At 46.5% G+C, this 21206-nt stretch overlaps 1 protein-coding gene across 3 annotated transcripts in view; it reads right to left on the bottom strand.

Annotated features, from left to right (window-relative positions):
* ITGB1 (integrin subunit beta 1) overlaps positions 1–21206 on the bottom strand; it is a 229203-nt gene that overhangs the window by 122982 nt on the left and 85015 nt on the right. For all 3 annotated transcript variants that reach the window (XM_029588582.1, XM_029588585.1, XM_029588584.1), the window contains one exon: positions 18127–18212. The gene's annotated coding sequence lies outside the window, so the exon portion shown is untranslated. The remainder of the gene's footprint in view (positions 1–18126; positions 18213–21206) is intronic.

Below are 21206 nucleotides of genomic sequence, written 5' to 3'. Positions count from 1 at the left end.
CCGAAGCGAGGCCAAATGGCAACACCTTGTATTGGAAATGACTGTCACCAACAAGGACCATAGGAACTTCCTGTGACCAGGAAAAGTTCCTGTGTGGGCGTACACGTCTTTTAGGTCAAGGAAGCAAAGCCAGTTCCCTCTTTGCAGGAGGGGAATCAGGATGCCCAATGAGACCATCTTGAACTTTTCTCTTCGCAGATATTTGCTCAAGACCCTCAAATCTAAGAATGGACATAGCTCCCCTGTTTTCTTTGGAATCAGGAAATATTTGGAGTAGAATCCCAGTTACCACTGATGTAACGGGAAGGATTCCGCCGCTCTCACCATTAGAAGGGCGGAGAGCTCGGTCCAAAGGACTTCCTGATGCGGGGTCTGATCCTAAGACAAGCAGGCGGGGAAGTTCGTGGGGACACACAAAGTTTAACTGATGCCCTCAACGGATGATTGACAGGACCCACTGGTCCAAGGCTCTATGGTCATTGGGCCTGAAAGAACTGTAGCCGACCCCTGACTGGGGCCCCTAATGTAGAAGGTATGGTCATGGGGCTTATGCTCCCTCGGGGACAATCAAAACCCCGTAGCGGGGCTTTGCTGGGGAGCCGGCTAATTCCTGGGGGTCCGCTGTTGCCTAAAGTGACCCCTAGAACCTACTCGTGGCATTCGAGCATGCAAGGCTGGAGGATAATATTTCCTCTGGTGATAAAAGGACCACCAGCTGCTCTAACACGAAGACCCGAAGTTCTGGTGAAAAGATGCTGGAGGATCTCATAATGATCTTTCAATTGAGCCACAGCATCTTGCACCTTTTTTCCCAAACATGTTCTTCTCCAGTACAGGACAGGTCTGCAAGCTTATACTGGACTTCCGACTGGAGGTCCAGTGCTTGGAACCATGCCTTTCTACAGACCCCAAGGCCCATTGTCGCCACTCTAGCCGCTGTCTCAAACATAGGTGGAACACACTTTGTGTTTGCCACACTTCAAGCCTTCCTGGGCATCTGCCAGGAAGGCTTCCTGCTGCTGCTGGGGGAGCTGTTTGGCTAACTCCTGAACCTGCTGCCAGAGGTTATGAGTGTATTGGGTTATGTATAGCTGGTAGGCAGCAATCCAGGCGATCAACATCATGCCCTGGTACACCTTCCTACCTAGGGCATCCGATGCCCGGTGCTCCCGCCCTAGAGGAGCAGAAGCGTGTGTACGGGAACATTTAGCCTTCTGAGGGCAGACCACCACCACTGACTGGTTCGGGAGCAAACGCCTCTCAAAATCTAAGGCCGGTTGAACCAAGTAGACTGTCCATCTTACGGATCACCGGTGGCACAGAGACAGGGTGCTCCCACATCCTGAGGAGTAATTCCTTAAATATGTCATGGATGGGGATAGCCAAGACTTCCTTTAGGGCATCAACAAACTGGAGAACCTCCAGCATCTTAAGGTGTGCATCCTCCATAAGAAACTGGAAAGGGATGGACTCAGCCATCGCCCGCACAAAGGCTGCAAAAGTCAGGTCCTCTGGCTGAGGAGATGAATCCGAGGGAAGGTCTCTGGAGTCCTGTGAAGAAGACTCAGAGGTATCATCCCCCCCAGGCATCATACAGAGCGCCCTCCTCACTGAAGTCCCCTGGAACCCCTCGAGGACCCTTTTCCAAGCCACGGTGCCAAAGCACCAGGAGCACTGATGGCAGAGAGGTTCCCAAAGTACCCAAAGGACCGGGGGGGTCAGACTGGGCAAAACCGGGCACAGTACCAGAGCCCCCGACAGTGCCCTCAGTAGGGAAACATCATCCTCCTCAGAGGAACCCACAATGGTGATGACTCCGAAGGGAAGAGGACACGGTGGCCATTGGGGCATCGATGGACTCCCAGGTGCTGGAAGTGGCTGCATGGGCAGGATACCCAAGAGGATATAGAGACACTCCAACAGTGGCGCTAACATTGCAGGAGCAGGCTCAGACACTGGGGGAGGCACCGGTAGAGCCAGCTGTTCGATACCCTGAAGGGCTCTGAGCACCACCTGTTGCATTCTGCAGTCCAGTTCCTCCTGGAAGTCCACTGAAGCAAGAACGGATGGAGGATAAAGAGGACAAGGCATCTCCAGAGCCTCCCAGGAGCCCCAGGGAAGCTCAGTGCCCACAGATATCGATGGGGAAAGCCTAAAACATCCGGGTATGATGGAGGTCAATGCTGCCTCTCCATGGGGTCTCTTCAGGGGCATCACAGTGGATATACCTGGGCCATCCCGAGTCCGGCACCGTGTGACTATGACCGGTGTTGATGCTTCCGAGGGCTCCAACGGTGCTTGGCCCGGTCTTTCCCCAGTGCAGATGATGGAGACAAACCTGAGGTCCTGGAGCACAATGACACCGAGGAGGGCCTATCCCTGGCCCCTCGTTCCCACGAGGGACCTTGGAGGAGGAGTACATACCGATGGACCTGCAACCCATCGGTTCCCCACAGGCCCTGGGAGTTGAGGTGCCCGACACCAGAGTTGAAGGATCAGATTTTCTGGATCTGAAGAGCTTCTCCATTTTGTCTAATCAAGCCCTACGGAACCTTGGCGTAATAATTGACACAGAACTAAGCCTAAAACACATCTCTCTAAAAGTTAAGGAAGGATATGCCAAACTAATGCTAAAAAGACTTAAACCTCTTCTAACAACCGCCAACTTCCGATCAGTACTCCAGGCACTGATCTTTGCTAGTACCGATTACTGTAACGCCCTGATGCTAGGCCTACCATACACATCACTAAGACCACTTCAGATATTACAAAACACAGCTGCTAGAATCTTAACTGGCAAAAGCAAAAGAGACCACATCACGGAAACCCTAGCCGAATTACACTGGCTACCCATTGAACAAAGAATTCAATACAAAACACTATGCATCATACATAAATTAATACACAATGAAAAAGCAGACTGGCTGAACACAGCCCTTCGTGTACACGTACCAAATAGGAATCTGAGATCTGCCAACAAAGCACTCCTCACCATTCCATCAGTCAAAACAGCCAGACTCACACAAGTAAGAGAAAGAGCTCTATCCTTGGCAGGACCTATACTTTGGAACTCCATGCCAACTGAGTTGAGACTACAAAGCAACAACAAAACCTTCAGAAAAAAATCTAAAAACCTGGCTTTTTAAACTAGCGTTCCAAAAAGAGAAAGGAGAATAGAACTCATAGGAAAGCAGGTACAAACTAACAAACAATTGAGCAACAAACACACAACCAATATCTTTGTGTGTATTTTTAATCAGATCAAGTTTCTTTTTTAATGATCAGCTGATGGAGGAAAGTACAATGATAAAGGTAATCTAGTAACCTAAACTGTAAGAATGTGAATCAGAAATGACTCATTACACCTACCAATTTTTCTCTTTTACAAAACTATGTTACCGACCCTAAATGGCACCTATGTAAATTAAGATACGTTAGCCTCATTTTATGTGCCTGAATGTAAACCGTTGTGACGGTCCCCACCAAACGACGGTATAGAAAAATGTTAAATAAATAAATAAATAAATACAACCCTTAGGGGTCTTTTGATTGCATAGATGACACCCCCCGAATGTCGTGCAATGCCCCCAGGCAAAGGATACAGACCTCATACGGATCCGTAACGGACATGGTCCACGAGCACTGGGGGCATCAGCAAAAACCCAACGCCATAAAAAAAAAAAAAAAGCTGGCGAGCAGTCGATGACTGGTGGTCACAGAGGAATGGCATTAGTCGGGAATTGACCGCACAGAAGAAAAAAAAAAAAGAAAAAAAAACCTTACATCACCCTTTCGAAGCGCCGACAGGGAGAAAGGGGACCTGGCACAGAAAAGAACCAAGAAAAAGAACACTCAAAAGAGCAGAGCTCCACAAGTGCAAGGCAAACACTTTGCGGGGAAAAAAAAAAAAAAAAAAGAGACTGAAGGGGAATCTTGCGGTGATGCATGGATAGTGGTATGCTCAGTGCGCCAGTCAAAGTTCTAGAAACGTTGACAAAAGTTTTCCGTGCCGGGCTCCATCTGATGATGTCACCCACGTGTGAGGGCTACCATCCTGCTTGTCTTAGAAGGATGTTAGTGCGCTCATTAACAAACATTACCATATGTTTCAGTAGCGACGTCGGCCCGTATGACATAGTGAGGGCAAAGGTAGCGCCGGCGCCATTTTGAATATTGGCAATACAGCCCGCGTGCAGGAGGTCGCTCCCGGACCCCCGCTGCACTTTTGGCAAGTCTTGTGGGGGTCAGGAGGCCCCCCCCAAGCTGGCCAAAAGTCCCTGGGGGTCCAGCGGGGGTCCGGGAGCGATCTCCTGCACGCGTGACATCAGGAGCCAGGAACCAAAATGGCGCCGGCGCTACCTTTGCCCTGTCATATGATTAGGGCAAAGGGCCACCGGCGCCATTTCTATTAACGCAGCCGTGGCCAGAGAGCGGGAGATCGCGCCGGGACCCCCCCACTGGACCCCAGATAATGTAAAACATTTTGGGGGGGTTCGGGAGGGTGGGGGATTTATTTTAAAGAGTCGGGGTGGGTTTTAGGGTTGTTTTGGTGTGCCGGTTTTCTCGCCCTCCCCCAATAAAACGATTTTTTAACCAAAAAAACTAAGATGATCAGATTCCCCCCCCCCCCCCCCAGCCAAAATCGATCGTTAAGACGATCGATCACACGATTCACATCCCTAATTAAAACTACTCGCTGACATCGGCATAACAGGAACAGAACTACTCTGGCTTAAATCCTACCTTGAAAACAGACATTTCAAGGTCAAACTGGGAAATAAATCCGATCCCATTATTATAAACCGTGGTGTTCCGCATTATCCTCTACCCTCTTTAACATCTACATGTTACCTCTCTGCAAACTCCTATCAAACCTAGGCATCACCCATTACTTATACGCGGACAACGTCCAAATTCTCATCCCCATTACTGACTCCCTACCTAAGGCCCTTAAGATATGGGACTGCCTCACGTCAATCAAACACCTTCTCACAAACACGAACCTAGCGCTAAACACCACCAAAACAGAAATCCTCGTCATATCTCCCAATACATCCCCCCCCCCCCCATTTCTCACACAAATTCCAAGCTTCCCCCCCATACCTTTCACAATACAATCACGAAACCTAGGCGTTACATTTGACAACCAACTGAACTGAAAAACATTCATTAAATCCACTTTAAAAGATTGCTATTTCAAACTCCATGTATTAAAGAAATTAAGACCCCTCTTACATGTCAATGATTTTCGAACTATTCTGCAGACCATCATCTTCTCCAAAATTGACTATTACAACGCCCTCCTCTTAGGCCTCCCAGCCTCCACCAAACCCCTACAATTGCTACAGAATGCTACAGCCAGAATACTCACCAACACACGAAAGAAAGACCATATCACCCCCATGCTAAAAGAGCTACACTGGCTCCCTCTCTCTTCGAGAATTCAATACAAAACTCTATCCCTTATCCACAAGACACTATTCAATGAAGATATACACTGGCTACCCGACTATCTCTGTTTCCATACATCCAACAGACCCAACAGATCTGCATACCAAGGAACCATCTACACACCCCTCTCCCAAACTCACACACACCTCTCCTCAACAAGAGATCGAGCATTCTTGATAGCAAGACCAATCTGGAACACCATGCCTCCCGATCTCCGCATAGAGCCATCCGCACAGACTTTCAAAAAAAATTAAACTCATGGCTTTTCAAACAGGCATTTGACTAACACCTAAACACCTACCAAGTAGTCTACCAAGTAGTCACTCACGTAAACCCGTATCCCTCCTCTTGCCTTCACCCCTGACCCCTCATCATCATGTACATAGTTTAACTCACATGTTAACGCTATACTCAACACTATCATTACATTCTGACTGACATTTTAATTTTTCTGTTAACTATATATGCTACCAATTGTTCTATGTAAATGTTATGCTACGATATATCATCGGTTTCTTGTAAACCGATACGATGTGCAAACGGTTATCGGTATATAAAAGCTCTTAAATACATTTATTTAAATGTTTTATATACCGTCATTCCATGTGAGAATCACTAGTTCATAATGGTTTACAGGTAAAACATTCATAAATATGAGTGTTACAAGGTGGATAAACAAATAGAAACAGAAATAATACAATGGTAGACATCTAACATGAAAACAGAGTTAAATTATAGGGGTTTGTGAGGGGGTAGTTATTGTTCACGATTTATTTAGGTTATCTGGGTGTTTCAGTCAAGCAGAAGGCATTTTGAATAGCCAAGTTTTTAAGTAGCTTTTCAATATCTTATCTGTTAATGTTCAAAGTCTTCTGGCACTGAATTCCAAAGTTTTGGGCCAGCAACAGAAGTTACTTTCTTTCTAGTTAGCGTTAGAGAGTCTTAAGTTTGGGATTTCTAGGAGGCCTTTGTTCTGTGATTTGAGAGTTTGCACGGGGGGGGGGGGGGGGGTTGTTGTGAGGTTTAAAAGTTATTCCTAGCAGATTGCTGTTCAGGTAAATATTATAGTTACAACTTTATAAAGTATTCTTGACTGTACAGAAAGCCAATGCAGAGTCATCAGTATTGGGGTGATGTCAAAATTGCTTGCTCCAAACAATAGTCTAGCTGCGGAATTTTGTGGTAGTTGCAGGGGTTTTAAGTGACTAGTCGGAAAACCTAGAAGTAATGAATTACAGTAATCCAGGTTTGAAAAAATGAGGGATTGTGAAACTATTCTGAAATCTGTTGTGCTTAGTAGAGGTTTCAATCAGCTCAAAATCCACAGTTTGTAGGAACCAGATCTAATCAGTTTGCTTATGTGGGCTTTCATTGTTAAATTTTCATGAATTTGGACCCATAGATCTCTCACTTGGGTTGCAGAGGTTTCTTGGCAACTTCCAAGATCTATCACTGAGGGTATAGATTTTGGGGCTCAACCAAATTTCAGTTTTATTGGGGGTTCATAGAGAGTTTCCATTGAGCTAGTTTTTCTTTTTTTCTCATGTATTCAGAAATTAGAGATGCTTTTTTCAAATGATTTTGTTAGAGGGATATAGAACTGGAGATCATCCGCATATAGGAAGAAGTTTAAACCCAGGTCTGTTAGTAATTTGCATATAGGCAGCATGTAGATATTAAATGTTGCTGATAACGCTGATCCTTGTGGTACGCCAGGTGTGCTTTAGAAGGTGTCTGACAAGTAATTGTCGAGTTTCTTGGAATGATCTATCTGTGAGGAAAAAGGAGAACCATTTTGGCACATTTCCATCAATCCAAATGTTTTTCGACTGTTGGCATAGCAGGTTATGGTCAACAGTGTCAAAGGCAGCTGTTATATCAATCAGGACTAGGTAGTATGATTTGTTTGAGTCAAAACCTCGTAAAATAGGATCAGTTAAGGATTGAAGAAGAGTTTCAGTTGAGTGGTTTTTCCGGAATCCAAATTGGTTAGGACAAAGTGTCTTACTGCCTTCAAGATGATTTTCAAGTTGGATAAGGACTGCTTTTTCATGTATTTTCGCAATGAAGGTTAAGCTGACATTATTCCAGTCATCAAGTCTTCTAGATTTATTTTTTAAAATTGGTTTTATAACTGCCTGTTTTAGACCTTGGGGCATTTAACCATCCGCAATGGTGAGGTTGACTAGCATTGTGATTATAGGGGTTATTGTCTGATGTGACACGGCGATAGCCAAAGCGAGAAGAATGCTGGGCTGCATAGAGAGAGGAATATCTAGTAAGAAAAGGGAAGTGATAATCCCCTTGTACAGGTCCTTGGTGAGGCCTCACCTGGAGTACTGTGTTCAGTTCTGGAGACCGTATCTCAAAGGAGACAGAAACAGGATGGAGGCAGTCCAGAGAAGGGCAACCAAAATGGTGGGTGGTCTCCATTGAATGACTTATGAGGAGTGGTTGAAGAACCTGAATACATATACCCTGAAGGACAGGAGGAGCAGGGGTGATATGATACAGACCTTCAGATACTTGAAAGGTTTTAATGAACCTTGGTCGTCAACAAACCTTTTCTATTGGAAACAATTTAGTAGAACTAGGGGTCACGATTTGAAACTCCAGGGAGGAAAACTTAGAACCAATGTCAGGATATATTTCTTCACTGAGAAGGGTGATGGATGCCTGGAATGCCCTTCCGGAGGAAGTGGTGAAGACTAAAACTGAAGGATTTCAAAGGGGCATGGGATAAACACTGTGGATCCCTAAAAGGCTAGAAGATGGGAATAAATAGAAAAAGCTTAACCAGCACGAAGCGGCAGTTACTACCTAAGAGAAACGTGTTTTCTTAGTTTATTGTATATTAGATCAGGTTTGATTAGATGGTGATCAGACCATGGGATTGACTCATTTTTAGTACTTATATTGTAGTAATTAGAATTTGCAAAAATTAAATCAAGTGTGTTGCCAGCTTTGTGGGTAGTCCATCCTAAGGCCTCCATTGCATCAAGGAACAAGTCACAAGAGGGGGATCTTGGTGAAACTTGTGTGTGTAGATTAAATTCTCTTAAGATTATTATTGTTTCTGGAGTACGGAATTCTTCTGTGAAAAGTTCAATAATGGGTGAGCAATCTTTTTGGAGCAGGCTAGGTGGGTAGTATACCAATCAGATATTAATTTGTATTGATTTTAAGATAGCTACTTCATATGGAGGGTAAATAATAAAATTATTCCTTACCTGCTAATTTTCGTTCCTGTAATACCATGGATCATTCCAGACGGTGGGTTATGTTCCATGTCCTGCAGATGGAGTCAGAACACAAAATTCCCAGGAGAGGAACCATATAACCACGCCTCCCCTGTAACAGCTCTCAGTAAACTAGACTAACAAAGCCCAAAAGAGACACTAAAAAACAGAGGGATCAAGTAATCAAAAAAGGAATTGAAATAACCGCTGTGTAAAAGAACAGCAACTAAATTCTGAACAGTGAACTTGCGAACAGCAGTGCGTGAACAAAAAAGATGCGCAGTATTCGAAATACAGAGTAAAAGATTGTTAAGACAGGTAGGCAGGGATGTCCCCCAAACCAAGGGAGGGTATCTGGAATGATCCATGGTATTACAGGAACGAAAATTAGCAGGTAAGGAATAATTTTCTTTTCCCTGTACATACCAGGATCATTCCAGACTGTGGGATGTACCAAAGCTTTCCCATCATGGGTGGGCCGCAGACAGCCCTGCTCGTATTACCTTGTCTCCAACCTGACTGCCTGACAGAGCACAGACGTCCAGGCGATAATGTCTCGCAAAAGTATGGATCAACTTCCAGGTGGCCGCCCTACAAACCTCCTGGGTGGAGACGGAGGAGCTCTCCGCCCAAGATGTCGCCTGGGCTCAAAGAGAATGAGCCTTGACAACCAGCGGAGGGGACTTACCTACACCAAGGTACGCCACTATGATCGCTCCCTTCAACCAACGTGCTTATAGATTGTTTGGAGGCCATGCAACCCTTCCGGGGTCCAGACCAGAGGATAAACAGATGATCGGAGAGCCGAAAATCATTAGTCACCTCCAGATAGCGTATCAGAGACCGCCATACATCCAGTCTACACAGGTCTCCCGACACAGAAGAGGCAAGAGATGGTAATTCCACCGATTGGTTGAGGTGGAATGCCGAAACCACTTTAGGGAGAAAAGAAGGAACCGTCCTCAGCGAAACCCCTTCAGGCGTGAAACGAAGGTATGGTTCACGACAGGATAGGGCCTGCAGCTTGGAAATACATCTTGCTGAACAGATTGCCACGAGAAAAATGGTTTTGAGAGTGACGTCCTTGATGGTAGCAGAGCTTAGAGGTTCGAACGGCGAACCACAGAGGACTCTGAGCACCAGATTCAGATTCCACGACGGACAAGGTGGGCGAATCGGAGGCTTCAAGTGTTTAACTCCTTTAAGGAAACGGGAGACATCCGGATGAGAGGACAGAAACTCCTTATTTCCACTGCGAAGAAAAGCCCCCAGGGCCGCCACCTGAACCCGAAGAGAATTGTAAGCAAGACTCAAATCCAAACCTGCCTGTAAGAAGGAAAGGACTTGTGGCACTGAGGCCTGCATGGGAAGAATGTCATTCGCCCCACACCAATCCTCAAAGACCTTCCAGACTCAGACATAGGTAACAGAAGTGGACATCTTACGTGCTTTCAGTAGCGTTGAAATAACCGGCTCCGGATAACCGCGTCTCCTCAACTGACGCCTCTCAAAAGCCAGGCCGCAAGACAGAAGCGATCTGCCTCCTTGAAAAATATTGGTCCCTGGTGTAGAAGACGTGGCAGGTGACCGAGACGAAGGGGACCCTCCACCGTCAAATTGCGCAGATCCGCAAACCACGGTCGTCGGGGCCACTCTGGCGCCACAAGGATCACCGGCCCTTGGTGAGACTCTATCCTGCGGATGACCTTGCCCACGAGGGGCCACGGTGGGAAAACATATAGGAGACAGTGGCGCGGCCAGGGCAGGACCAGCGCGTCCACGCCCTCGGCGCCACGCTCCCGCCTGCGGCTGAAGAAGCAGGCGGCCTTTGCATTTCCAGCAGTTGCCATCAAGTCTACGTGCGGTGTCCCCCATCGCCGTACTATTATCCGCATCGCCTGCTGCGAGAGCTCCCACTCTCCGGGATCCAAGTTTTGTCGGCTGAGAAAGTCCGCCTGTACGTTGTCCACTCTCGCTATATGCGAGGCCGCTAGTCGGAGGTGAAGCTCTGCCCACTCCATCAATTTGTCGGTTTCCAGAGAGACCAACAGACTTCTCGTGCCTCCCTGGCGACTGATGTATGCCACTGTAGTCGCATTGTCCGATAGCACCCCGACTGCTTGATGGCGTACTAAGGGCAAGAAACCCTGTAACGCCAGACGGACCGCCCTGGTCTCCAAGCGGTTGATGGGCCACTTCGACTGTTCCTCCGTCCATCGACCCTGGATTGAGCTGTCCCGATAGACCGCTCCCCAGCCTGTGAGGCTGGTGTCCATGGTGAGAATCACCCAATCCGGGTCCTCCAGCGACACCCCCTAAGCTAGGTGCCGCGGTTCCAGCCACCAATGGAGACTGATGAAGGTTCCTCTCGGAATCGGAAGGATTGCCTGAAAATCTCTAGACACCGGCTGCCACCGGGAGAGTAGGGATCTCTGCAGAGGCCTCAGATGAGCAAATGCCCAAGGAACCAGATCGATGGTCGAGGCCATGGTCCCCAGTACCTGCAGGTAGTCCCAGGCAGTGGGCATCTCGAGCGCCATAAATCCTTGAATCTGCTGATGCAGAGAATGAGCTCTGTCCGGATGCAGAAAAACCCTGGCATTCTTGGTGTCGAAGTGAGCTCCCAGAAAATCCAACGACTGGGACGGGACCAAGCTGCGCTTGGTGAAGTTGACAATCCATCCCAGAGATTGGAGAAGTTGTACCACTCTGTCGATTGCGAGGATACACTGCGCTCGTGACTTTGCACGGATGAGCCAATCGTCTAGGTAAGGATGCACAAGGATGCCTTCCTTGCGCAAAGTTGCCGCCACTACCACCATGATCTTCGTGAAAACCCGTGGAGCTGTGGCCAGACAAAAGGGAAGAGTGCGAAATTGGAAGTGTTGACCCAAAATTTTGAAGCGTAGGTAACGCTGATGAGCTTGACAAATTGGTATGTGGAGATACGCCTCCGTGAGATCCAACGAAGCCAAGAATTCCCCCGGATGAACTGCCGCTAACACTGAACGGAGTGTCTCCATGCGGAAACGAGGAACTCTGAGGGACCGGTTGACTTGCTTGAGGTCTAGAATAGGACGAAAAGTACCTTCCTTCTTGGGAACCACAAAGTAGATTGAATAATACCCCCGGCCCAGTTCGGCGGCTGGCACCGGCACTATGGCCCCCAATTGAAGGAGACAATCGAGGGTCTGCTGCACTGCTCCCTGTTTGATTAAGGACCCGCAAAGGGAAAACAGGAACCGGTCCCGAGGAGCGCAAACAAAATCCAAAGCGTAACCATGTCTTAGAATATCCAAAACCCATTGATCCGACGTGATTTGGACCCACTTTTCGTAGAAGAGAGCAAGGCGACCCCCCAGTCGAGGGACCACCTCGCAGGTCCGTCTGGCATCATTGGGAAGATTTAGCGGATATACCAGCACCCTGCAATTCCTTACCCTGGCGGCGCCCACGAAAGGACCGGTTCCAGGAGTGTGAACGAGAAGAGGGAGCCCGAGGTGGCTGTTGCCTCTGAGGACGCGCTCTCCGCTGGTTACGATAACGGTTTCTGGAGTAATTATATGATCTTGACGAACGGGGTCGATCTTCGGGCAACTTGTGCACCGCGTTCTCATTAAGGGACTTGATGATCGGATCCAAGTCTTCACCAAAAAGATACCTACCCTTAAAAGGAAGGGATCCCAAACGTGTCTTGGAAGAGGCATCAGCCGACCAATTGCGAAGCAAAAAGGAGCCGACGCGCTGAGACTGCCGCCACCATGGTTCGGGCTAGGACCCTTAAAAGATCATATAGAGCATCCGCTCCATAGGCAACCACGGCTTCCAGTCTATCCGCCTGGTGAGCCTCAGCGTCAGGTAAGGACTGGGAGGTGAGAAGCTGCTGCACCCACCGAAGACCTGCTCGCTGTGCGAGGGAACTGCAGATAGCCGCCCGCATCCCCAAGAACGAGACCTCAAAGATACGCTTGAGGTAAACCTGCAGCTTCCGATCCTGCATATCCTGCAACGCCGTCCCTCCAGTGACAGGAATAGTGGTATGCTTTGTGACCGCTGATACTGCAGAATCTACGGCGGGAACTTTGAGAATTTCCAAAAAATCGGCCAGCAGAGGATACAATTTTTCCATGGCTCTACCGACCCTAAGGTTGGCCTCCGGGGAATCCCATTCCCGAGTGATCAACTGCAAGATCTTGTGATGAGTGGGAAAAGACTTGGCTAGAGGCCGCAGTCCTGCTAGGAGGGGGTCCCCCCTTCTTGAGAGCCGGGTCAGGCCCCACAGGTTCCGGAGGGGGATCAATATCCATTTCCTGGAGGATGTAGGGAATGAGGTCATCTAACTCCGCCGCTTGGAAGATGCGGAGGACCCTAGGGTCGTCGCCCTCACCTGGGCCGCCAAGGTGGGGTCGTCCACATCAGGGTCCTGGGATTGTCCTTCCCCCGACTAGGTCTGTATTATCGATGGTGTCCCGGTAGGACCACGAGATGTCCCCGCTCCCCTGCCTACTAAAGGGGGGCGAGCCTGAGGGAGGGTCCCACCCAGGAGGGGGGTGGGACATGGTATCTTGGGGGGAGAGGGTCCCCAGGTCCCAAAGGTCATGTCTCTGCTCTGAAGAAAAGCTCTGTGCATCAGGACTATGAATTCAGGGGAAAAGGCCTGGCATCCTGGGGGTCACTCCCCGGGGGATCCCCCCTCTGCCTACCAGGATTAGACTGAGTAAGAGTCCAAAACGGGCCTAGAAGTGGGGAACAGATTAACAGTGTCCTCCTCAGAAAGCACGGCATCAGAATCTTGCAACAAAATGGCCGCCACTCCCGCATTGAGAGGGAGCGGGGCCTGGCGCTTCCTTCCCCCGCAGACTGCAGCTCGAACGTCCTTGTTAGAAGCTGGCGCATATTCCCCCTTGGGGAAACCGCCAGAGCACAGACCCTCTTCAGGAAATAATCCGACCCTGTCGGAGCCCTCACAAGGCGCCGCGGACTGCATCGCCGCAGGGAGAGAGAGAGAGGGAGGGGAGGCTCGCGCCTAAAATGAGCGCCGACCCAGCAACGGCGCTTGCCGCGGTCCCCCACCGACCTGAAGAAGAACTGATGGGGAATTAACCTCCCGACAGCAGGCGGCCCTGGGGAATGGTGCTTCGCGGGGCCACAGGTCGGGACGTCGGTCGCTCCCCAAGAGGGAGGGGGGAAAACCTGGGTCAGGAGGGAGAGGCCGGCACTACCGACTTTCACCTCAGCGAGCGGAACGAAGTCCAAAAAATTGCAGTCTTCTGCTGAAAAAGATGAAACAAAAATACACTTACCCCAACTGAGCCCTCAGTGAGGAAAATAAGAAAAGAAAGAAAGAAAAACAGGCAACAGCCTGTCAGCAAGTCACCAGGCTAGAGAGCGATGAGACAGCACCAGCTGAGAGCTCTCCCTCTGCTGTAAGAGGAGCCTTAGCAAAGTGACCTAAAGTAAATTTAAAACTTCCTATTTTTTTATTTTTTTTTTTAAACTTGATCCCCCTGAGGAGATAGCCCTAAGCTAACAAGCTGGGGACCACAAGTCCCCTGCTCACATCTGCTGGAGTCAGAACGTTACTGAGAGCTGTTACAGGGGAGGCGTGGTTATATGGTTCCTCCCCTGGGAATTTTGTGTTGTGACTCCATCTGCTGGACATGGAACATAACCCACCGTCTGGAATGATCCTGGTATGTACAGGGAATTTTATTTTCTTCAGTGTTAGAGCTCTTTTTCACATCAATAGGCCTCCACTTTTTTTTGTGTGTCGTGGTATATGGAATAGATCGTAACTAGGATGAGATAATAGTACTTTTAAACCAGTGTCCTTGTCAATAAGCCAGATTTCAGTTATGCAAAGTATTGTAGGAGATTGTTCATCAATATCATCCTTGATAAGTGGGATTTTTTTTTAATTGATTGAGCGTTCAGTAGTGGTATGGTGAACAGCATGTAAGTTTGATGTTTTGGTTTTTGGAGTTTGTCGTACATCATAGAAATTTATCAACCTTGTTAAGTTTTTGTTGTTTTTTTAGGGCACCATTCTTTCCGTTACCTGTTATTGGATCTATTTTGATTTTTGAATCCATGTTTGACTGTGATGTCTCAGAGGTAGTAGCAAAACTGAGTCCTCAGGAGGTATCCCAGCACAACAATATTAACCTTGGGCAGTCATCCAGTGGGGGATAAAAAGTGGGAGAAACCGGAGCGGATAAGATCAGTTGGTTTCTAGTGATAGGATATATTATGGTGTCTTCATGTAGTGGTGTGATGGCTTAATTAGGTAGAGATTTCAGATGGAGACTTCATGTTGGTGTCGATTAAATCAGGTGGTGATTTCAGGTTGAGATTTCATTTGGTGGTGGCGTCCTCAGCCAGTTCAATCAGGAGGTGATCTAAGGTGGAGACTGTGGATTCATCAGATGGGGATAAACCACTACTCACAGCCCATTCCACCCTCTACAATAACTGGAGCTGTGGCTTTTTCCTCCCTTTTCTCACTTCGATAGGTCAATTGCTCTCTCCTGCCATTTTCTCACCTCACCACAGTAGCTCAATTTTTCTCTCCTCCCTCTTCCCACCAAAGCAGCAGTAATTGTGGCTGCAGATGCACCTAACCTCCTGCTTTTTCTCCTCGGCGGTTCAGCTTACCGTTCTCTCAAGCCCTAGGCGCACGCTGCAAGAGTCTCCTCTCTCTCAGCTCCGGGAAGCTCCTTAGTGAGGTTCCCAGTCACTCTCTGGCCTCAAGAAAAAGGGTATGCAGTCAGATGCAGTGTTAGCAGATTAAAATTAGAAGTATAGCTTCTCCTTTCTCTGGGCTCTTTAGCATTAATCGAGAAAAACAGTCTCCACTCTCAGTTCTCTCTGAAATGAATGGCACTTATCTGTTTATCTGCTCTCTGACTCAGAAGGAAGTCATCCCTCAACAGGATCCAAGATAGCTTTATTTATTATTTATTTAGCGCTTTTCTATACCGGCATTCAAGATAAATATAAACCAGCATGATGTGATACTTAACAGGGGGTGTAAAATATAAATGAATAAACTAAAAAACTGTAACAAGTGAAAAGAGAAAATTCTGAAGATACAGTAAAACAAGGGAGTTCAAAACTGGGAGGAGGAAAGTCTAAAGGAATTTAACAGAGAGCAATTATTTACAATTTTCCAGGAATGTCTGATTGTGGTTGTCGTTGAATTGAGGTTCAGTTGGGGTCTGGAAAGGCTTGAACAACCACATCTTAAGCCATTTTCTGAATGTTGGAAGACACGGTTCTTGACGAAGGTCCAGTGGAATGGAGTTCCATAGAGAAGGTCCTGCTGTAGAGAAAGCCCGGTCTCTAAATGTTATATGATGAGAGGTTTTGGCATGGGGTACACATAGTGACTCTCTAAGCTTCTCTGATGGGTCTGGAGGAGGTATATTTTCTGAATGTGATTTGAAGGTTGAGTGGAACATGGTTATGGATGGCTTTATAGATAGTGGTAATGGACTTATGAATGATTCTGTAGTGGATTGGCAGCCAGTGGAGGTCTTTAAGGATGGGAGAGATGTAGCAATATAATTCAAAGCACTAGGAGACACTATTGACTGAATGGTTCTCATTGAGCTCCCGATCAGTTTTAGCAGGCTCTTCCTGTTACTCATGACAGCCCAATAGTAGCAATGAACAGTGAACGTCCTTTCTCTAACCTATGGACTCCAACAGTACTTATCTACCAAGAAGGAAGGGTTAAAAAGGAGACCTGCTTATCAAGGCAAGCTTATTTGTGACTAGCATGGCCCCAAAAAAGCACATTGCTTAACTATTTAATCAGACAAGTTTCCCACATGAGTCCCGATTGTGAAATGAGTGGCAAGTCAAACAGGAGCCACATTTAGAAGTCTGGAAGCAGAAATTGAGTATCTGAAACAGACAATCTGATAGCTGGTTTGGGGTATGGACCAAGATCTAAGAGTAGATTTATTTCTTCCCCCAACCTCAATGACAGTTTCATGGCTCAAGTTGGCTCAGTGCTTTTAAAGGTCAACAACACCCTTTCTTAGGTCTCCTATCCTCCCTATTTGCTGCAGTACTTCTGCAACAATAGAGCCTGCATGGCTTATTTGACAGCTTGGGCCCAATGTATATTCCATGTACATCCCTGTGAGAGGCAAGGAAGAAATGGCTGAGAAATAGGACTACGCATAGACATTTTTTGGTGTTTTCCATCGTTTTTTTTTTGTTTTTTTTTTAAGTGAAAAAGCACTATAGCAAGCAATGTTCCTTCTAATTTTTGAAAGGTTACATGCACAAAAAAAAAAATTTTGGGCAATTGTTTTATAATGACCAGAACTGTGAAGGACTTCAAAGGGGCGTGGGATAAACACCGTGGATCCATAAAGTCTAGAGGACGTGAATGAAGAGTGGGTGGCTCATGGGAATGACGGCTACTACCTGGAGATAATACCCTTATTCAATAAACATACACATGGTTAATGCGACTCCAACATTGCTCTAAGCTTCAACAGCAAGAGGAAATGTGGAAAAAAGGATCCGCATTCACAAAAAAGAGGGGAGTAGCTTGCTTAACAGCAGTTACTACCCCAAACCAAATAAGCCTGATACTTCACTTTCAATGCATATCCAACAGCAGGGGAGAAAGTCTCATACTTCACGCATATCCAGCATAGCTCTCTGCTTCAACAGCAGGGGAGAAATGAAGAAAAGGGGATCTATACAGACAACCACCAAAGACTGAATTACATAGTCTGGGTAAACAAATAAGCATGGGTGTAGCTTGCTTATTGCAGCGGTTACTACCCCTAACTAAGCTATTTCACTTAGATGCAGTTCCAACACTGCTCTCTACATTAATGGCGGGGGTGGAAGGGAAATAGAACCAAAAGGTTACTAAGGGCCAAGAGTAACATAAGTATGAGAAAAAAAAAAGTGTGAAAGCTTGCTGGGCAGAATGGATGGGCCGTTTGGTCTTCTTCTGCCGTCATTTCTATGTTTCTATAATACAGAGTTCAAATTTGTGCACTATAAGCCATTATAATACAAATATTAGGATTTCTTGTGCATACTGTTTTGCCATGTGCACACAAGCACATAGCTTAGAGGGAACAGAGATAAGGAATGGCTAGCAATAAAATGAGCACACTACAGGAGAAATAAATTGAAAATGGCTATGGTTTAGGCTTCCATTTATCCAATGGCATTCCATCAATTTACTGGCTAAATGCAAGCCCAAATTAAATTTTAAGTTATTTTTGCTGTGTGCGCACATTTCTCCACCCTCTCAGAATGCTGGTCTGCTGGCAGCACACACTTTTGAAGGTTCAGTGGTGAGTAGTGGCTTTGTTGGGGTTTTTGTTTTTTTTTTTTGAGAGAAGAAAAGCTGAAAAAGAAAATTCTATGTAAGCAAAGAAGTTTCCACAGAAATACTCACCGACTTTGTGCACCAACCACAGTTTGGGCCTGCTTGTATACATTCTCCACATGATTTTGCATTGGCTTTTAAACATTCACTTCCACCTATTTTTGTAAACAAGAGAGTCACTTTAGATCAGATTAAAAAGAGATGTAGATATTCAAAAGGGTTTAGCCGGCTGACATAAGTTACTGGACAAACCCCATGTTTTGAAATTCCCACCCTCTTCACTAGCAAAATTTTACCCAGGCAAGTTATTACTCCTAGCTAAAACTTAGCCAGTTAAAGACAGGCAGGGAGAATTCCAGAGGCATGACCAAAATGTATCCAACTAGCACTGATATTCAGCACTTGCCAGATAAAATTTAGCTGAGTTAAGTCTAGTCAATGAAAATGCCATCCTAAATATAGTTGGATAACATTATCCGAGAATATTCAGCATATTAACCCAGCTAAGTCCCGTGAAAAATCCCCGATAAAGTTTCCTGGATAATTTTATCCTGGTATAACTTAACCTCACTGGATTACGGAACATAAATCAGGTACAGTTACACCATTTTAGATGCCATACGTTAAGTCAGGCAGCGCATAATTTTGCATTTTTAAAGACTATAACCCAATTTCTCACGTTTTTCATTAGCCTATAAAAAATATGAATATTCCAGCGATCATCATAAAGCACAGGGTCTAAAGAATTCACTAGGTACCCTTTAAGAGCAAGGCAGCTTCTAAAGTGCTTAAAAAAGTATAATTAGTCGCTTGGAAATATTTTGTATTTGAGCATAAGTCTCCCATACATGAATTATAAGCAGTACTAGGCTGTAAAAATGATTTTAAAGTACTTAGCTGTATGAGTGAATGTTTCTCTGTTGAACGTTGAATGCAGCTTATTGCTGGAATGAAAGGGCAATCTATTTATGCCAAAATTACAATATCCTCTAAAGGTTTTTTCCCAATGCCTGCTTGTAAAAACACCCAACTCTGCAGGGTTTCGGAATGATTTCCTTCCTCAGGGGTCCAGCTGGCTTTATTTGACACTGTGTGTACCGTTGTTGCTTGCGGCTCAACTCCTTGATCTTGGGAGCTCGCGGCTCAGCAACTCGATCTTGAGAATGACCAGCACTGCTGTGTGTATACCGTCCTTTCTATGCGGTGAGTTTGAAGCTGTCAAAATAGTATTTCCAAGCGACTGATGATTATACTTTAAGCACTTTAGAAGCTGCCTTGCTCTTAAAGGATACCTAGTGAATTCTTTGGACCCTGTGCTTTATGATGGTCGCTGGAATAATCATATTTTTTATAGTCCAATGAAAAACATGAGAAATTGGGTTATAGTATTTATGTAATTTTTCTCACAAAGGTTCGATTTAGCATTTTTAAAGACTACATAATGGGGTAAATTAAAACTGGGCATACTGGTACAAACTCCACTAGTACTTTTACCTATGGAGTTTGCACCAATGACCAGAGCAAAACTACTCAAATCCTTACATGGGTGTAATAGCAATATTACATTTTACACCAAATTATAAATACATTAATCCATTCAAACATACATAAAAGAATTAAATATTATATTATTACAAGCTAGAATAGTCTTAAAGTATACATTCACATACATAAATTATCTCCATATCATAAAATGTAGGGATTACTTACCTGATAATCTCGTTTTCCTTAGTGTATGCAGATGGACTCAAAGTGGGTATAGCGTGCTCGTGCTAGCAGTTGGAGACGGATCTGACGTCAGCACGGGTACATATACCCCCACAGGAAGTGCAGCAATTCAGTAATCTGCCTTGCAAAAGCTGTATGGATATATGTGTAACTGACCGATCGATTAAATGAACAGGATTACCCTGACCAATTGATAGTAGCTGGAGACCGCCAGTGTTCTCAACCGGAAGGCATCGACACCCAGCAGGGTGGATGCCCCATATAAGGAAACATGGCTTACCCTGAGTCGGCGAATCCCCATGTGTACCGGCAGCCGGGCGGGATGCTGAGTCCATCTGCATACACTAAGGAAAACGAGATTATCAGGTAAGTAATCTCTACATTTCCTAGCGTGTAGCAGATGGACTCAAAACAAGTGGGATGTACAAAAGCTACTCCTGGACTGGGTGGGAGGCTGCCCAAGATCCGTTCAGGATTGCCCTCGCAAATGCCGTGTCTTCCCTGGCCTGTATGTCCAGACGGTAGAATCTGGAGAAGGTATGGAGGGAGGACCACGTCGCTGCTTTACATATCTCTGCAGGAGACAGCATCCTAGTTTCTGCCCAAGAGGCCGCTTGCGCTCTGGTAGAGTGAGCCTTGACATGTAGAGGTGGCGGTTTCCCCGCTTCTATGTAGGCTGCCTTGATAACTTCTTTGATCCAGCGGGCGATGGTTGCCCGTGAGGCCGCTTCTCCTTGCTTCTTCCCGCTCCTTCCTGAGGGACGCTTTCGAACTGCTTCCGACATTTCCAGGTATCTGGACAGCAGCCTGCCGATGTCGAGATGGCGTAATATTCGACCTTCTTCCATCTTCTTCAAACCTTCCGTGGTCGGCTAGGATATGGTTTGGTTGAGGTGGAAGTGTGAGACTACTTTGGGTAAGAAGGAAGGAACCGTGCGAAGATGGATAGCCTCTGGAGTGATTCTGAGAAACGGATCACGGCAGGACAGCGCTTGTAGCTCTGAGATGCGGTGTGCTGAGCATACGGCCAGCAGGAACACCATCTTCAAGGTTAACAAACGGAGGGACAGGCCTCGAAGGGGCCTGAAGGCGGGTCCCGCTACAAATTCCAACACTAGGTTGAGGGTCCATAGGGGCACCGGCCACTTCAGTGGCGGGCGAATGTATTTGACTCCTTTCAGGAAACGTGAAACGTCTGGGTGTGTGGCGATGCTGTTGCCGTCACTCCGGGGACCGTAGCAGGATAGCGCTGCTACCTGATCCTTGATGGAGTTGAGGGACAGACCCTTCTGAAGTCCATCTTGCAGGAAATCCAAAATGATAGGGATCTTAGCGGCATGTGGATTGGTGCCATGAGTTTCGCACCAGGCTTCAAATACTTTCCAGATCCTTATAATAAGTTAGCGATGTGGAGAACTTGC

This window comes from Rhinatrema bivittatum, chromosome 2 (assembly GCF_901001135.1).
Source record: "Rhinatrema bivittatum chromosome 2, aRhiBiv1.1, whole genome shotgun sequence".
Lineage (NCBI taxonomy): Eukaryota > Metazoa > Chordata > Amphibia > Gymnophiona > Rhinatrematidae > Rhinatrema > Rhinatrema bivittatum.
The sequence above is the reverse complement of the archived record's forward strand: the minus strand, read 5'-3'. Positions and strand labels throughout refer to the sequence as shown.